The sequence below is a fragment of the Salvelinus namaycush genome, chromosome 2 (assembly GCF_016432855.1).
Source record: "Salvelinus namaycush isolate Seneca chromosome 2, SaNama_1.0, whole genome shotgun sequence".
Lineage (NCBI taxonomy): Eukaryota > Metazoa > Chordata > Actinopteri > Salmoniformes > Salmonidae > Salvelinus > Salvelinus namaycush.
Window position 1 is genome coordinate 73,780,457 of NC_052308.1, and position 19,290 is coordinate 73,799,746.

Below are 19,290 nucleotides of genomic sequence, written 5' to 3' on the forward strand. Positions count from 1 at the left end.
TTCCACCTTCCCTGATACCTTGGCGATTTTAGCTAGTGTTAATAGAGACCTCTGGTGGTGAAGAATCGGCAGTAATTACTTTAAAATAATTCAGGTTACGCTGTATGATATCAAACCAGTCTCAACTGATTGGATATTATTGTCTCATTCAATTTAATACATACATTAAATTGATACACTACCTTTCCAGGTTGGTTATTGGAATAATACCCAAACTAATGTCTTCTAACCAATGAGACATCGTTAATCTTTTCAACGTTAACTTAGCGATAGCAACTCTTTCAGGTGAAGTAAAGTTAAAATTCCCAAATAGCCTATACAGGTTAGATTTTTCATTAAAATCGATTTAATCAATCAAATCTGTTTTGGCAAGTTCAGTAATAACCAACTCGCATTACTGACTCAGTCTTGATGATTCATTGACATTTACAAACTGAGTTAAATTGTGTTTGCAGCCTCCAACTCAAAAACCCAAATATTACGTAAAGTGAAATAACTGATCATTATAACAACGAGCAATCCATCAGATGTGTTTCCACCCATTCCCCCTCTAATCAGTGGACCTTCACCCACGGAAAGATTGATCACTGACCTCAGCAACGATGCAAATCCTAACTATGCACAGGGGCTGAAAATGTTAGATAAGCGAGAAAAATGCAGACATTGTGACAGACGCTCTCCAAAATAGACCATCAGGCGGAGGCCTTGTGAAGGTTCTCTCCAGTTTAGCCCTCAACTATGGCCACCAGCAGAGATGGACAGTGCACCAGTACCTCAGTGGCCACCAGCAGAGATGGACAGTGCACCAGTACCTCAGTGCCCAGCAGCAGAGATGGACAGTGCACCAGTACCTCAGTGGCCACCAGCAGAGATGGACAGTGCACCAGTACCTCAGTGCCCACCAGCAGAGATGGACAGTGCACCAGTACCTCAGTGCCCACCAGCAGAGATGGACAGTGCACCAGTACCTCAGTGCCCAGCAGCAGAGATGGACAGTGCACCAGTACCTCAGTGCCCACCAGCAGAGATGGACAGTGCACCAGTACCTCAGTGCACACCACCAGAGATGGACAGTGCACCAGTACCTCAGTGCCCAGCAGCAGAGATGGACAGTGCACCAGTACCTCAGTGCACAGCAGCAGAGATGGACAGTGCACCAGTACCTCAGTGCCCACCAGCAGAGATGGACAGTGCACCAGTACCTCAGTGCCCACCAGCAGAGATGGACAGTGCACCAGTACCTCAGTGCCCACCAGCAGAGATGGACAGTGCACCAGTACCTCAGTGCCCAGCAGCAGAGATGGACAGTGCACCAGTACCTCAGTGCACAGCAGCAGAGATGGACAGTGCACCAGTACCTCAGTGCCCACCAGCAGAGATGGACAGTGCACCAGTACCTCAGTGCCCACCAGCAGAGATGGACAGTGCACCAGTACCTCAGTGCCCAGCAGCAGAGATGGACAGTGCACCAGTACCTCAGTGCCCAGCAGCAGAGATGGACAGTGCACCAGTACCTCAGTGCCCAGCAGCAGAGATGAACAGTGCACCAGTACCTCAGTGCCCACCAGCAGAGATGGACAGTGCACCAGTACCTCAGTGCCCACCAGCAGAGATGGACAGTGCACCAGTACCTCAGTGCCCACCAGCAGAGATGGACAGTGCACCAGTACCTCAGTGCCCACCAGCAGAGATGGACAGTGCACCAGTACCTCAGTGCCCAGCAGCAGAGATGGACAGTGCACCAGTACCTCAGTGCCCACCAGCAGAGATGGACAGTGCACCAGTACCTCTGAGTCCGCCATGATGATTCCGGGAAGAACCACAGAGGTTTCTGTAAGTCTGAACCTGGCGCCCGGATACCGGGTGGAAGGCACCACTGCGTTCTTCCAACCCTCTCCGCAACTATTCGACTTGGGGCTAACTATCAATGGCAACCCGCTGTTGGAACTGACCACTAGATCCACTTACCCCCTGGTACAAAATCTGACTCAAGCGGATATTTCCATTCCTCGGCACACTCAGCTAGGAACATTGATCGATTACTTCTTCCATGATTTTGAACTGGTTGTTCCCGTGATTGGGCCTCTTCCATCCTCCCTAGACCTAGATGGAGAGGGAGGTACGCTGTTTACTTGTCTGTCAAAGGCATTCGCAGTAACCCCCATATTGCCACTTGACGACACATCAACGTTCAGGCTGGATGTCGATTCTGACATCTGTTCTAAAACCAACCGGTAAATGGTGTCTTACCGTTGACTATAGACAACTCAACAAACTGGTTCCCTTGTCTCGTTGGCCAATGACACAGCTCGACCCAATGTTGAAAATCTGTGAACGTCTAAATAAGAAATTGGGCCATTTAAACAGCATGTGTCGAACCCTTTCGACAACGGGGAGATTTTACTGATGTGCTTTGTGTCTTCGACGTAAAAACAAGTTTTGGACTTCCACTTAAAATTACTTATTTACTTATTTTATGTTTAAGGAAGTGTGTACAGTTGTGGCCAAAAGTTTTGAGAATGACACAAATATGAATTTTCACAGTCTGCTGCCGCAGTTTGTATGATGGCAATTTGCATATATTCCAGAATGTTATGAAGAGTGATCAGATGAATTGTAATTAATTGCAAAGTCCCTCTTTGCCATGCAAATGAACTGAATCCCCCCCAAAACCGGAAGCTTCAAAAGGAGGGTGGTGCTTGGAATCATTGTTCTTCTTCTGTCACCCATGGTTACCTGCAAGGAAACACGTGTCGTCATCATTGCTTTGCACAAAAAGGGCTTCACAGGCAAGGATATTGCTGCCAGTAAGATTGCACCTATATCAACCATTTATCGGATCATCAATAACTTCAAGGAGAGCGTTTCAATTGTTGTGAAGAAGGCTTCAGGGTACCCAAGAAAGTCCAGCATGCGCCAGGACCGTCTCCTACAGTTGATTCAGCTGCGGGATCGCGGCGCCACCAGCACATAGCTTGCTCAGGAATGGCAGCAGGCAGGTGTGAGTGCATCTGCACACAGACTGATATTCAGCAAAAGGTAGAGGGATTGGACTGCTGAGGACTGGGGTAAAGTCATTTTCTCTGATGAATCCCCTTTTCGATTGTTTGGGGCATCTGGAAAAAAGCTTGTCCGGAGAAGACAAGGTGAGCGCTTCCATCAGTCCTGTGTCATGACAACGATAAAGCAGCCTGAGACCATTCATGTGTGGGGTTGCTTTCAGCCAAGGGTGTGGGCTCACTCACAATGTTGCCTAAGAACACAGCCATGAATAAGGAATGCCACCAACAAATCCTCCGAGAGCAACTTCTCCCAACCATCCAGTAACAGTTCGGTGACGAACAATGTCTTTTCCAGCATGATGGAGCACCTTGCCATAAGGCAAACGTGATAAGTGGCTCAGGGACCAAAACATCAATATTTTGGGTCCATGGCCAGGAATCTCCCCAGACCTTAATCCCATTGAGAACTTGTGGTCAATCTTCAAGAGGCGGGTGGACAAACAAAAAACCCACAAATTAACAAGTCCAATACAGCAAATGAAAGATAAACATCTTGTGAATCCAGCCAACATGTCCGATTTTTTTTAATGTTTTACAGCGAAAACACAATATAGCATTATATTAGCTTACCACAATAGCCAAAAACACAACCCATTTATCAGCAGCAAAAGTTAGCGATCACAAAAAAACAGCAAAAGATATATAGTTTTTCACTAACCTTGACAAGCTTCATCAGATGACAGTCCTATAACATCAGGTTATACAATACACTTATGTTTTGTTCGAAAATGTGCATATTTTGAGCTGAAATCCGTGGTTATACATTGTGAAAACGTAGCAACTTTTTTCCAGAATCTCCGGATATATTTCTGACACTCACCTATTCTGACCAAATAACTAATCATAGACTTTACTAAAAAATACATGTTGTACAGCAAATGATAGATACACTAGTTCTTAATGCAATCGCCGTGTTAGAATTCTAAAAATAACTTTAGTACGACATACAGCTTACGTTATAGCGAGACAGCGCCCAAAATCAGGGCTGAAAATAATACTAAACATTTTTGACAGAAATACTAAATAACATCATAAATGGGTCCTACTTTTGCTGAGCTTCCATCAGAATCTTGTACAAGGGGTCCTTTGTCCAGAATAATCGTTGTTTGGATTTAGAATGTCCTCTTCGTCTGTCGAATTAGCAACCAAAGCTAGCCAAGTGGCGCGAAGCTGTCCATCGTCACCAAACGCAGAGAGCGGAACACGCCAAAACTCCCGATAAACTTTCAATAATCTGATAAAACTATATTGAAAAAACATACTTTGCGATGATATTATCACATTTATCAAATAAAATCAAAGCCGGAGATATTAGCCGTCTATAACGAAAGCTTTTCAGAAGGCAATCCAGAGTTCCTTCCCGCGCCTTCCTGAACAAAGGATATTGGGGTCATGTCATTCCAAGAGCTCTCTTTTGACCTCAGATCAAGCTATACACCCCATTTCACCTCTCACTGCCTATTGACATCTAGTGGAAGGCGTATGAAGTGCATGTATAGTCATAGATTTGAAGCAAATGAATAGGAAGGCCCTGGAACAGAGCCTCGATTTCAGATTTTTCACAGGAAGTTTGCTGCAAAATGAGTTCTGTTTTACTCACAGATATAATTCAGACGGTTTTAGAAACTTGAGTGTTTTCTATCCAATAGTAATAATAAAATGCATATTGTACGAGCAAGAATTGAGTATGAGGCAGTTTAATTTGGGAACAATTTTTTACAAAGTGAAAACAGCGCCCCCATATCCCAAAGAGGTTAATTGACACCAGGGTGGATTGCAGAGGTCTTGAAAAAGAAGGGTCAACACTGCAAATATTGACTTTTTGCATCAACTTCATGTCATTGCCAGTAAAAGCCTTTGACACTTATGAAATGCTTGTAATTATACTTCAGTATTTCATAGTAACATCTGACAAAAAATATCTGAAGACACTGAAGCAGCAAACTTTGTGGAAATTAATATTTGTGTCATTCTCAAAACTTTTGGCCACGACTGTAGGTCGCATTCTGTATCATACAGCTATGAAAGTTATATATTTAGAACCACCTGCTCGATTGGAATTAAGCGACGTCTGTGTCTTGAGTGTACTAGAACGGTTTAGTTTTTTGTGTTCTGACTTGTAAAACAGAATGAATAAATAAGTAATGTAAATATTATCAGTAATTACCAGGAAACTCTACAACATTTGTTTTAAAATCACACCAAGATTGTTAAAACTGGCCTTAGGTTATTGAGCGATCTGATTAGGATTTACCCTCGTAGCAAGGCCTATTTATCATGTGGAGGTTTCATTCAGGTCTCTTTTTTTAAAAACACACTGTCTTTGGCAGGAGAAAGACCAGACTCAGAGGAACCAGAGCCAGGGATGTCCAAACCAACAAGAAGACACCAGTGTTCCCACTGTGGCAAGTGTTTTAACCAGTTAAGGAACCTGAAACAACACGAGAGAATACACACAGTTGAGAAGCCTTACCACTGCTCACAGTGTGGAAAATGTTTCAATCGGTCAGGGGATCTGAACAAACACGAGAGAATACACACAGGGGAGAAGCCTTACCATTGCTCACAGTGTGGAAAGAGTTTTAACCAATTAAGGAGCCTGAAAGTTCATGAGACAATACACACAGGGGAGAAGCCTTACCACTGCTCCCAGTGTGGCAAGTGTTTTAACCAGTTAGGGAACCTGAAACAACATGAGAGAATACACACAGTTGAGAAGCCTTACCACTGCTCCCAGTGTGGAAAGTGTTTCAGCTGGTCAGGGGGTCTGAAAAAACATGAGAGAATACACACAGGGGAGAAGCCTTACCATTGCTCCCAGTGTGGAATGAGTTTTAACCAATTAAGGAGCCTGAAAGTTCATGAGACAATACACACAGGGGAGAAGCCTTACCACTGCTCCCAGTGTGGCAAGTGTTTTAACCAGTTAGGGAACCTGAAAAAACATGAGAGAATACACACAGGGGAGAAGCGTTACCACTGCTCCCAGTGTGGAAAGTGTTTCAGCTGGTCAGGGGATCTGAAAAAACATGAGAGAATACACACAGGGGAGAAGCCTTACCATTGCTCCCAGTGTGGAAAGAGTTTTAACCAATTAAGGAGCCTGAAAGTTCATGAGACAATACACACAGGGGAGAAGCCTTACCACTGCTCCCAGTGTGGCATGTGTTTTAACCAGTCAGGGAACCTGAAAAAACATGAGAGAATACACACAGGGGAGAAGCCTTACCACTGCTCGCAGTGTGGAAAAAGTTTTAACCAGAAAGGACACATGAAAGCTCATGAGAGAATACACACAGGGGAGAAGCCTTACCACTGCTCACAGTGTGGAAAGAGTTTCAGCTGGTCAGGGGATCTGAAAAAACATGAGAGAATACACACAGGGGAGAAGCCTTACCACTGCTCGCAGTGTGGAAAAAGTTTTAACCAGAAAGGACACATGAAAGCTCATGAGAGAATACACACAGGGGAGAAGCCTTACCACTGCTCACAGTGTGGAAAGAGTTTCAGCTGGTCAGGGGATCTGAAAAAACATGAGAGAATACACACAGGGGAGAAGCCTTACCATTGCTCCCAGTGTGGAAAGAGTTTTAACCAATTAAGGAGCCTGAAAGTTCATGAGAATACACACAGGGGAGAAGCCTTACCACTGCTCCCAGTGTGGAAGGAGTTTTAACCAGAAAAGCAACCTCAACCAACATGAGATAATACACAACGGGGAGAAGCCTACATATTACTAATAACAGTCACTTAAACGTCATTAGAGAATCCACACAGGAGAGAGAAATTACTTCTCTTAGCATGTATATTGATATTTCACATCACATTGACTTAAAATTCATCAGAGAACATACACAGTTCTCCCGTTGTCTTATATTGTTGACTGATAATGTGTTTACCTGTTTTTACCATATGAAATTGCTTCTTCCAATTATTGATAAACATGTACCTGTTAAGAAACTGACTGTTAGAACTGTAAAGACTCCGTGGATTTATGAGGAATTTAAAAACTGTATGTTTGAAAGAGTTGGGGCAAAAGGAGTGGCTAATAAGTCTGGCTGCACATCTGGCTGGCTTATGTACTGCAAATTGAGTAATGATGTGACCAAACTCAACAAAATAATACACTTTATTAGGAAGCCAAGATCAATGATTTAACTTCTTATGGCTGCAGGGCGGTGCCGGTACACTTATGACAACAGCCACTTCAAGTGCAGGGCGCGAAATTCAAAAGATATATTTTTTAAATATTTAACTTTCACACATTAACAAGTCCAATACAGCTAATGAAAGATACACATCTTGTGAATCCAGCCAACATGTCTGATTTTTAAAAATGTTTTACAGGGAAAACACCACGTATATTTATGTTAGCTCACCTCCAAATAGAAAAAAGCACAGACATTTTTTTCACAGCACAGCATGCACAAAACCAACCAAACTAACCTAGAACCAACCAAACTAACCAAGAAACAACTTCATCAGATGACAGTCTTATAACATGTTATACAATAAATCTATGTTTCGTTCGAAAAATGTGCATATTTCAGGTATAAATCAGTTTTACATTGCAGCTACCATCACAGCTACCGTCACAAAAAGCACCGAAGCAGCCAGAGTAATTACAGACACCAACGTGAAATACCTAAATACTCATCATAAAACATTTCTGAAAAATACATGGTGTATAGGAAATGATAGATACACTAGTTCTTAATGCAATCGCCGTGTTAGAATTCTAAAAATAACTTCATTACGACATAAGGCTTACGTTATGGCGAGAGAGTGCTCAAAACCTGGGCGCAAAACTAATAGTACACAAGTTCGACAGATATATGAAATAGCATCATAAAATGGGTCCTACTTTTGATGATCTTCCATCAGAATGTTGTACAAGGGGTCCTTTGTCGTGAACAATCGTTGTTTGGTTTTAGAACGTCCTCTTCTCCAGTCAATTAGCATGGAATGCTAGCAAAGTAGCGCGAAGCTCTCCTTCCTGAACAAAGGCACACAACGCAACACGTTGCGTCCCGAATAAATTTCAATTATCTAATAAAACTATATTGAAAAAACATACTTTACGATGATATTGTCACATTTATCAAATAAAATCAAAGCCGGAGATATTAGTGGTCTATAACGACAGCTTTCCAGAAGGCAATCCCAGGCTCCTTCTCGCGCTTTCCAGAAAACAGGAAATGGGTGACACGTCATGCCAAGAGCTTTTATTCCACCTCAGACCAAGATAAACACTCCATTTCTTCTCTCACTGCCTATTGACATCTAGTGGAAGGTGTATGACGTGCATGTATACTAATACGTATCAAGCCCATTTATAGGCAGGCCCTAGAACAGAGCATCGTTTTCAGATTTTCCACTTCCTGATCAGGAAGTTTGCTGCAAAATGAGTTCTGTTTTACTCACAGATATAATTCAAACGGTTTTAGAAACTAGAGAGTGTTTTCTATCCAATAGTAATAATAATATGCATATTGTACGAGCAAGAATTGAGTACGAGGCCGTTTGAAATGGGCACCTTTTATCCATCTACTCAATACTGCCCCTGCAGCCATAAAAGGTTAAAGAATGATGGAAAAAAACTTGTAAAAAATCATAATGAAAGAAAAGCAGTGCAAGTATTGAATGTTGTAAAGTTAGTGTGGGAGAGGTGGAAAAATTGTTATCGATCAATAATGACATTGACAACTTAGATGGAAAGCTACTGAGGACAGTAGCTGACTCTATAGCCACTCCTATCTGTCCTATTTTTAATCTGAGCCTAGAGGAAAGTCTTTGTCCTCAGGCCTGGAGGAAAGCCAAAGTAATTCCATTACCCAAGAGTGGTAAACACGGCCTTTACTGGTTCTAACAGCAGACCTATAAGCTTGCTGCCAGCTCTTAGCAAACTGTTGGAAAAAAATTGTGTTTGACCAAATACAGTGCTATTTCTCTGTAAACAAATTAACAACAGACTTTCAGCATGCTTATGGAGAAGGGCACTCAACATGTACTGACTGACACAAATGACTGATGATTGGTTGAGAGAAATTGATAATAAGAAGATTGTGGGAGCTCTATTGTTAGATTTCAGTGCAGCCTTTGATATTATTGACCATAACCTGTTGTTTAAGAATGTCTGTGCTATGGCTTTTCAACCTCTGCCATAATGTGGATTCAGAGCTATCTATCTACTAGAACTCAGAGGGTTTTTAATGGAAGCTTCTCTAATGTCAAACATTTAAAGTGTGATGTACCGCAGGGCAGCTCTCTAGGCCCTCTACTCTTTTCTATTCTTACCAATGACCTGCCACTGGCATTAAACAAAGCATGTGTGTCCATGTATGCTGATGATTCAACCATATAAGCATCAGCAACCACAGCTAATGAAGTCACTGAAACACTTAAAGAGTTGCAGTCTGTTTTGGAATGGGTGGCCAGTAATAAACTGGTCCTGAACATCTCTAAAACTAAGAGCATTGTATTTGGTACAAATCATTCCTTAAGTTCTAGACCTCAGCTGAATCTGGTAATGAATTGTGTTGCTGTTGAACAAGTTGAGGAGACTAAATTACTTGGCATTACCTTAGCTTGTAAACTGTCATGGTCAAAACATATAGATTCAATGGTTGTAAAGATGGGGAGAGGTCTAGCCTCAAAGAGATGGTCTGCTTTTTTGACACCACACTCCAAAAAGCAAGTTCTGCAGGCTCTAGTTTTGTCTAATCTTGATTATTGTCCAGTCGTGTGGTCCAGTGCTGCAAGGAAAGACCTAGTAAAGCTGCAGCTGACCCAGAACAGAGCGGCACGTTTTGCTCTTAATTGTAATCAGAGGGCTGATATTAATACTATGCATGCCAGTCTCTCTTGGCTAAGAGTTGAGGAGAGACTGACTGCATCACTTCTTCTTTTTATAAGAAACATGAATATGTTGAAAATCCCAAATTGTTTGCATAGTCTGTAGGGGAATTCTGCCCTATGTGCACAGAAGAGACCACAGGAAATCCGTATTTGATCAGAGCTTAGTTTGTTTAATAAGGATTGCAACCCGGAGTTTACACTTACAGCAATTTGTAAGCAAGACACTCAGTTCAAAAGATGGTGTTTTCCCTTTTTATCCCCTACTGAGGATCACCCCGCCCAGGGTGATGTCCCTTAACTTTAACACCATATAACCTCATAATTAATAGTTGCTAATACAAAGATGTCTCTGCCAGGCAGAGTTCAGCTTATTGCGTTATTGGCAGTTAGTTTCCCAATCACTCTTCCCCTTATTGCTATCATGTCAGACTGGAAGTAAGACTGGAACATAGTATCAACAGGAACTCTTAGTTCCCTTTATCCATCTGTTACCTAAAATATAGTTTCAACACACAGACATCTGATTTTGTACAGTTGACCTTTTCATGCACTTGCAAGGTGTCAACCACTGATTCTTAATCTCAAGCTAAAGCAACACATGAATCATTGTACTTTTGTCATCACAGGTGCTCCTATAATGTACAGATATCATCAAAGTTCTTACAAGTCAACTTACACACAGCTCTGACACACACACTTATCCCACCAGACATGCCACCGGGGGTCTTTTCACAGTCCACAAGATTCCAGAACAAATTCAAGAAAGCGTACAGTATTATATAGGGCCCTTATTGCATGGAACTTCCTTCCATTTCATATTGCTCAAATAAACAGCAAACCTGGTTTCAAAATTCAGATCAAGCAACACCTCACGGCACAACCCCTCTCCCCTATTTGACCTAGATAGTTTGTGTGTATGCATTGATATGTAGGCTACGTGTGCCTTTTACAAAATGATTTTGGTTAGGCCAGGGTGTGACTCGGGTGGAAATTCCAGTTTCTTTATTTCTATGTTTTCTATTTCTTTGTTTTTGGCCGAGTGTGGTTCCCAATCGGAGGCAGCTGTCTATCGTTGTCTCTAATTGGGAATCATACTTAGGCAGCCTTTTTCCACCTGTGTTTTGTGGGTAGGTGTTTTCTGTATAGTTAATTTGCCTTACAGAACTGTTCGTTCTTCTCTTTGTTATTTTGTTCGAGTGTTTTTTGATTCAATAAAAATCATGAACACTTACCACGCTACGCTTTGGTCCATGCCTTCCGACGAGAGACGTGACAATTATGTGTCATGTTTTGTGTTCACCCCAGGAAGAGTAGCTGCTGCTTTTGCAACAGCTAATGGGGATCCTAATAAAATACCAAACTCTGTTATTCTCTCTGAGCTCAGAAATAAAGAATCTTGGTTTGACTTGGACTCCAGCAGATCCTTATATTATAATATCCACCACAACTCACCCACAGATTGCTGTTTCATGATTGTCTCAATGAAGAGTTCCTCATTCCACTTTCCTGGGGGCATTTACAAGCCTCCCACTGGTTGAATAAACGTTGTTTCCACGTCAAATTAAAATTCATCCTTAACATTGATGAACCTTCACTATGTTCATCCCTAAACTAGTAACATTAACTATTGTCTATTGTTATTCTCAGTAACCTTCCTGGCCTTATGAAATCCAAGCTAAATACAATGTTCCCACCAGTTTTCATGTCTTTGGTTTTGCAAACATTTGTTTATTCAGTTATTTTCTCATTTAAGATGAATATTGTTTTAATTCTATATGGGTCACGACTTGCTTTGGTCATGTGTTCCCTTATGGGTCAATGATTTTAATTAGAATATAGCAATTATGCTCTCTCCTCAATCACTTACAGTTTCTTTGTAAAGTATTCAGACCCCTTGACTTTTAGGTTTAGGTCATCATTAAAGGGGACATCTTAAATATTACAGTGACCCTTTCAAAGACAGACATCCCTCGGACCTCCCCCCATAACTATTTTTAAAAGGGTAAAAATGATCTGTTTTCTATAGCATTAAGGTCAGGGCTTTGTGATGCCCACTCCAATACCTTGACTTTGTTGTCCTTAAGCCATTTTGCCACAACTTTGGAAGTATGCTTTGCGTCATTGTCCATTTGGAAGACCCATTTGCGACCAAGCTTTAACTTCCTGACTGATGTCTTGAGATGTTGCTTCAATATATTCACATAATTTTCCTCCCCCATGATGCCATCTATTTTGTGAAGTGCACCAGTCCTTCCTGCAGCAAAGCACCCCCACAACGTGATGCTGCCACCTGTGTGCTTCACGGTTGAAATGGTGTTCTTCGGCTTGCAAGCATCCCCCTTTTTCCTCCGAACATAACGATGGTCATTATGGCCAAACAGTTCTATTTTTGCTTCATCAGACCAGAGGACGCCTTCGGGCGTTTGGAAATCGCTCCCAAGGATGAACCAGACTTGTTGAGGTCTACAATTTTTTTTCTGAGATCTTGGCAGATTTTATTTTATTTTCCCATGATGTCAAGTAAAGAGGCACTGCGTTTCAAGGTAGGCCTTGAAATACATCCACACGTGCTCTTCCAATTGACTCAAATGATGTCAATTAGCCTATCAGAAGCTATGAAAGCTATGACATAATTTTCTGGAATTTTCCAAGGCTGCTTAAAGGCACAGTCAACTTAGTGTATGTAAACTTCTGACCCACTGGGATTGTGATACAGTGAATGGTAAGTGAAATAATCTGTCTGTAAACAATTGTTGGAAAAATGACTTGTGTCATGCACACAGTAGATGTCCTAACCGACTTGCCTAAACTATAGTTTGTTAACAAGAAATGTGTGGAGTGGTTGACAAATGTGTTTTAATGACTCCAACCTAAGTGTATGTGAACTTCGACTTCAACTGTATCCTTCACTATCTATTCTTTACTATCTATTGCATCTTAGCCGCTCTGTTAATGCTCATCCATATGTTTTATACTTATATATATCCCATTCCTTTACTAGATTATATGTATTAGGTTTAGTTGTGGAATTTGTTAGATATTATCTGTTTTATACTGCTGCACTGTCGGATCTAGAAGCATAAGCATTTTGCTACACTCACAATAACATCTGCTAACCATGTGTATGTGACCAATAACATCTGCTAACCATGTGTATGTGAGCAATAACATCTGCTAACCATGTGTATGTGAGCAATAACATCTGCTAACCATGTGTATGTAACCAATAACATCTGCTAACCATGTGTATGTGACCAATAACATCTGCTAACCATGTGTATGTGACCAATAACATCTGCTAACCATGTGTATGTCACCAAAAACATCTTCTAACCATGTGTATGTGACCAATAACATCTGCTAACCATGTGTATGTGACCAATAACATTTGATTTGATTTCAACAAAACAAATCCATGTGATGATGTTTGATTAATGTAGAAAACTGATTGGATTTGTAAAAAGCCATGAACATCAGGTATTTTTTATTAATTTTCACACAACTGGCAACCTAAATCCAGTGACAGGTGACATTTTGTGTTTCACCCAACTTGCAACCTAAATCCAGTGACAGGTGACATTTTGTGTTGATTTCATATTGAATTCACTTTAGTTGACGAATCAAAGAAATGTAAATAGAAACTAGATGTTGAACTGACGTCTGTGCCCAGTGGGCTGGTTTGAATAAGTAGCAGGTGTTGGATCAATATCCACCTTAGTAGCTAAGTTTCCATGTAATTTGCGCCAGATTTCCATGTGAATATTCTCAAATCTGCATAAAACAATATACACATTTTCCCATCAGAAATGTTTGCATCAAACAGACTTATTGCTGATAAAAGGCTTTGCGTTATGACGTAGTGCACAAGAAGAATAACGTTTGCTGATAAATTCCAATGTACAGAATGAAAAAAACAAGTTAAATTGGTTTCCATCACATTTTCAACTCTACTGATGGTTTTAAAAACTTGTGTGAAATAGAAAACGTGCTCTTGTCCCGTGCACTGTAGCCAACAGCTCACATATACAGTGATGGTAGGCTACCTACATGATGAGATTATTATGGATAAGAGAGATATTATTTTATTTTTTTAAATGTCAGCCAAGCATCAATCATCATGTCACCAGAATAAGAACATCAAAATGTATTGGAAAGGAGCATCAAGCTCATCACATGCAGTTTCACCACCCTGTGAAGTTCATAACTTATTTCATCTGTAGCCTAATAAACTGCATGGTTTCCCAAGTCGTAGAGGGAGGACCACACAACATATCATCACGTGACTCCAAGTTAAATAAGATGTGATGGTTAGTATATAAGTATTTGTGGATAAATGAGTTTCCACCGCCATTTCTTGCTCATACATTTTTACTGACACAAAAAGACCCCACCATGTCAAACAAACTAACAAATTGTCTATCTGCATTAATAAAAGTGTACAGGCATATCCTGTTTCCGTCATCCCGGTCATTACTTTTGAAATGGTTGGATCAATATCCACCTTCATGATATGGATGAAGCCTGATTTGGAATGTCTGAGTAGTTCTATATGATGTCATAATACACCCCTCTGATAATCAAGTGATATTTGGATTGTCTGAGTAGTTCTATATGATGTCATAATACACTCCTCTGATAATCAAGTGATATTTAGAATGAGTAGTTCTATCTGATGTCATAATACACTCTGATAGTGATCCATTTGCTCCATTGTTTCCATGTCAGTTGGTTTCCCACTCTGATGATTTATATCTGACAGAGGGGCTTTAAAGGAATAGTATGGTCACATTTACAGGTTGTGGCTCAGTATTCTTAGTACGATGTGAAAAAAGAACAATCAACTATTTATTGATAATGTATATTCCTATTCAGCTTCTACATCTGCATAGAGGCAAACAGTATCTTAAAGTTGATTAAATATATATATATAAATTGTACACTTCTATCTTCACAATTTGAATTATTATTCATCAAAAACTATACCAACAATACACTGCAGCTTTGACGTCAAGAAGAGAATGGGCTGATGGGTGGTGGTGCTACTCTACAGGTAAGGCTGTCCAATATGAATGTTCAATACACACAATAGGTTGATCAGTAGTCAGTTAGTTAGCTGCTACAGTCCAATATGAATGTTCAATACACACAATAGGTTGATCAGTAGCCAGTTAGCTGTGCTGCTACAGTCCAATATGAATGTTCAATAAACACAATAGGTTGATCGGTAGCCAGTTAGCTAGCTGCTACAGTCCAATATGAATGTTCAATACACACAATAGGTTGATCGGTAGCCAGTTAGCTAGCTGCTACAGTCCAATATGAATGTTCAATACACACAATAGGTTGATCAGTAGCCAGTTAGCTAGCTGCTACAGTCCAATATGAATGTTCAATACACACTAGGTTGATCGGTAGCCAGTTAGCTGTGCTGCTACAGTCCAATATGAATGTTCAATACACACTAGGTTGATCGGTAGCCAGTTAGCTAGCTGCTACGTCTTTAGCCGCACAGCTAGCTAACACAGCTCGCTATCAACAAAGTCAAAATGGACTCCAGGCTTGGTGGTGGCAGCAGTGCACTACAACCACTGTTTACCGGAGCTTCCAGAGTGAATTCTTTTTGGGCTATATAAAGAGGGCACGACAACCTATTTCCCCTCAGGAGACTGAAAAGGTTTGGCATGGGTCTTCAGATCACAACGCAGGGCCAGACGGATTACAAGGACGTGTACTCCGAGCATGCGCTGACCAACTGGCAAGTGTCTTCACTGACATGTTCAACCTCTCCCTGCCTGAGTCTGTAATACCAACATGTTTCAAGCAGACCACCATAGTCCCTGTGCCCAAAGAACACCAAGGTAACCTACCTAAATGACTACCGACCCATAGCACTCACATCTGTAGCCATGAAGTGCTTTGAAAGGCTGGTCATATCTGTGGAGATGGGAGAACCTTCCAGAAGGACAACCACCTCTGCAGCACTCTGCCAATTAGGCCCTTATGGTAGAATGGCCAGACGGAAGCCACTCCTCAGTAAAAGGCACATGACAGCCCACTTAGAGTTTGCCAAAAGGCACCCAAAAGATTCTCAGACCATGAGAAACAAGATTCTCTGGTCTGATGAAATCAAGATTGAACAATGGCCTGAATGCCAAGCGTGACGTCTGGAGGAAACCTGGCACCCTCCCTACGGTGAGGCATGGTGGTTGCAGAATCATGCTGTGAGGATGTTTTTCAGCGGCAGGGACTGGGAGGCTAGTCACAATTGAGCCAAAGATGAACAGAGCAACAGAGAGATCCTTGATGAAAACCTGCTCCAGAGATCTCAGGACCTCAGACTGGGGCGAAGGTTCACCTTCCAACAGGACAACGACCCTAAGCACACAGCCAAGATAACGCAGGAGTGGCTTCAGGACAAGTCTCTGAATGTCCTTGAGTGGCCCAGCCAGAGCCCGGACTTAAACCTGATAGAACATCTCTGGAGAGACCTGAAAATAGCTGTGCAGCAACGTTCCCAATCCAACCTGACAGAGCTTGAGAGGATCTGCAGAGAAGAATGGGAGAAGCTACCCAAATACAGGTGTGCCAAGCTTGTGTCGTCATATCCAAGAAGGCTCGAGGCTGTAATCACTGACAAAGGTGCTTCAACAAAGTACTGAGTAAAGGGTCTGAACACTTATGTAAATTTAGTTTTTCAGTTCAAATTTCTAAAAACCTGTTTTTGCTTTGTCATTATGGGGTATTGTGATGACGGAAAAACATATTTTTGGGAAAAGTCAAGGCGTCTGAATACTTTTCGAATGCTGTCCTCTCCAAATGTAGTTGTATTTTATTGGTTGGAATTGTTTTAAGATGGCCATACCGTGGATTATTTAGCTGTTTGATTTTTAATTCTAGGACCCCTTTAGGTATAAAAAATATATGTTTTAAAATATACAGTACCAGTCAAAAGTTTGGACACACCTACTCATTCCAGAGATTTTCATTATTTTTACTATTTTCTGCGTTGTAGAATAATAGTGAAGACATCAAAACTATGAAATAACATATATGGAATCATGTAGTAACCAAAAAAGAGTTAAACAAATATAAATATATTTTATGTTTGAGATTCTTCAAAGTAGCCACCCTTTGCCTTGATGACAGCTTTGCACACTCTTGGCAATGTAGAAAAAAGTTAAAATAAAGAAAAACCCTGCAATGAGTAGGTGTGTCCAAACTTTTGACTGGTACTATATATATATACAGTGGGGAGAACAAGTATTTGATAAACATGTTGATAAACGGGAAAAAAAATGTTTTTTTAAGGAATAAGGTTTTGAAGTGTCTGTCCTATATCTAGGCGATATAAGAAAGCTCAGGTAATATTTTATATATTGTTTTACATATATTTAACCCCTTATTTTGGGGGGCACAAAACTACCTCCGTACTTCCATTTGTGTGTATAGGTTACATTCAAACGAGTTCCGATGAGCAACATTGAGAACACCGTTATGTTGGTGAGTCTCCCCTTTTCCATTTTATTTTGTAGCTCAAACGGTTTGGATGCTACAGACATTTTTTCGTGAGAAGACCCGATATTTGGGATGTCTTATGGTCTGACAAAAACCGCTGTAGCGACCACCTTCCACCGCACAGGCGGAAGGCCGACATTTGCAGATGTGATGGATTGAGACGCAGCCCATGCAACAAAACAGATCTTTATCTTAAACTGATAGATTTGGATGGGGATTTTTTTTTTACTATGTTACTTAGATTGACGCACAGGTGCTTCAATAGACTCTTAAGGATTATCATCACCAGTAGGCTAAGGCTATCACATCCTTATGATATACAGTATCTATTTTCATAAGAGTAACGTGACTGCATTAACATCACCAGTAGGCTAAGGCTATCACATCCTTATGATATACAGTATCTATTTTCATAAGAGTAATGTGACTACATTAACATCACCAGTAGGCTAAGGCTATCACATCCTTATGATATAAAGTATCTATTTTCATAAGTGCAACGTGTCTGCAAGAGACAGGTCGGAAATGTCAGACTGTTTTACGGGACAAATCAACCTTTTTTTCTAAATTAGTGGCGTTTGAATTTGTTGATAAAATGCAGGACATGATTGTTTGATTGTGCGGGACTGTCCGGGACATGTGGTCACCCTAATTACCCGCCTCACCGACTCTCCCTTGGCCAGGTGAAATGACATCTCTCTCAGAAGCACTTCTCTCGCTTCAGTTACTCAGCCACTCTTTTACCATCAGATGGTCCGTCAATCTGTAAGTCTCTGCTTTCTTCGCTTTTGATGTGCTGGTTTAGTTTTAGTTGTGTTCTGTGGGCTCCTGCCTGTGCTACTTGGTCTTGAGTTGTTAACAATGTTGGGCTCTCGCTTGCTACTTACTACTTACTGTGGTGGTTGGCTAGCTAGGCTAGTTAGCTGGCTAGGCTAGCAGGTTAAAATAGCTAATGTTAGCTGGCTGGCTAACATAACTGCATGTAACATGATTTGATAACTGGTTAGATGGCATTGTGTATTTACAAAACTTTGGCTCAATTTGCTATTAAAGCTGTATATTACAGCTAGCTCATGCAGAGCTGAAGTAGGTAGGTCTGGTAGGGCCACCATTAGCAGGCTAGTTGCCTAGAAACCTTGCAAGCTTATCTGTAACCGTCAATTCATAAAGTATTTGCTTGTAAGTTGGCTGAAGATGTTATTGAAACCACTAGTCATGAGTGCACACGATTTGGTTTAATTTGAAGTGATCTATTTGAAGATGTTTCTGTCAGAGTTTACATTGTAGGGAATAGGCTGGCTAGCCGGGTCCTCCATATTACTTCACAGCCTGTAAAAAAACATTCTGACATGACTTCGGCATTCTTTGGAATTCTGATCGGTTTTATGTACTCTAAAAATAGAAAAGAGAGGTGTAACTTTGCATTGGGACTTGTGATGCTATACTAATGCAGATCCATATGTTACATGTGGTTACATTTAGCTACCTTCACTTTAAGGGAGTTGTATGGCCACATTTAGATGTGAAAAAATAACAGACAGAGAAAACAATTTCTATTCTAACAGTATTTGGGTCATTCTTGAGCTCTGGTAATATTTCAGTCCCACTGACTGATTTTGATTATAAATTGAAATGTCCAGTATAATGAATTGAAATAAATATAGAATGAATTTAAACTTTATTATTACAAAATCATATTTTTTTAACTGACACCAAGAATTGTTTCATGTCCCCCAGGCGTTTCAATACATTTTTACTTGGGAAATTAATATTAAAATGTGCACATAATTTAATGCGAACATAAATTTGTGTTATTTTGTTGAGAAAGTATCTTTATCAAATAAATGCATGATTA

The 19,290-nt window shown here is 40.8% G+C and overlaps 1 pseudogene; it reads left to right on the forward strand.

Moving 5' to 3' along the window:
• Positions 1 to 19,290, forward strand: part of LOC120023451 — a 127,692-nt pseudogene that overhangs the window by 95,497 nt on the left and 12,905 nt on the right.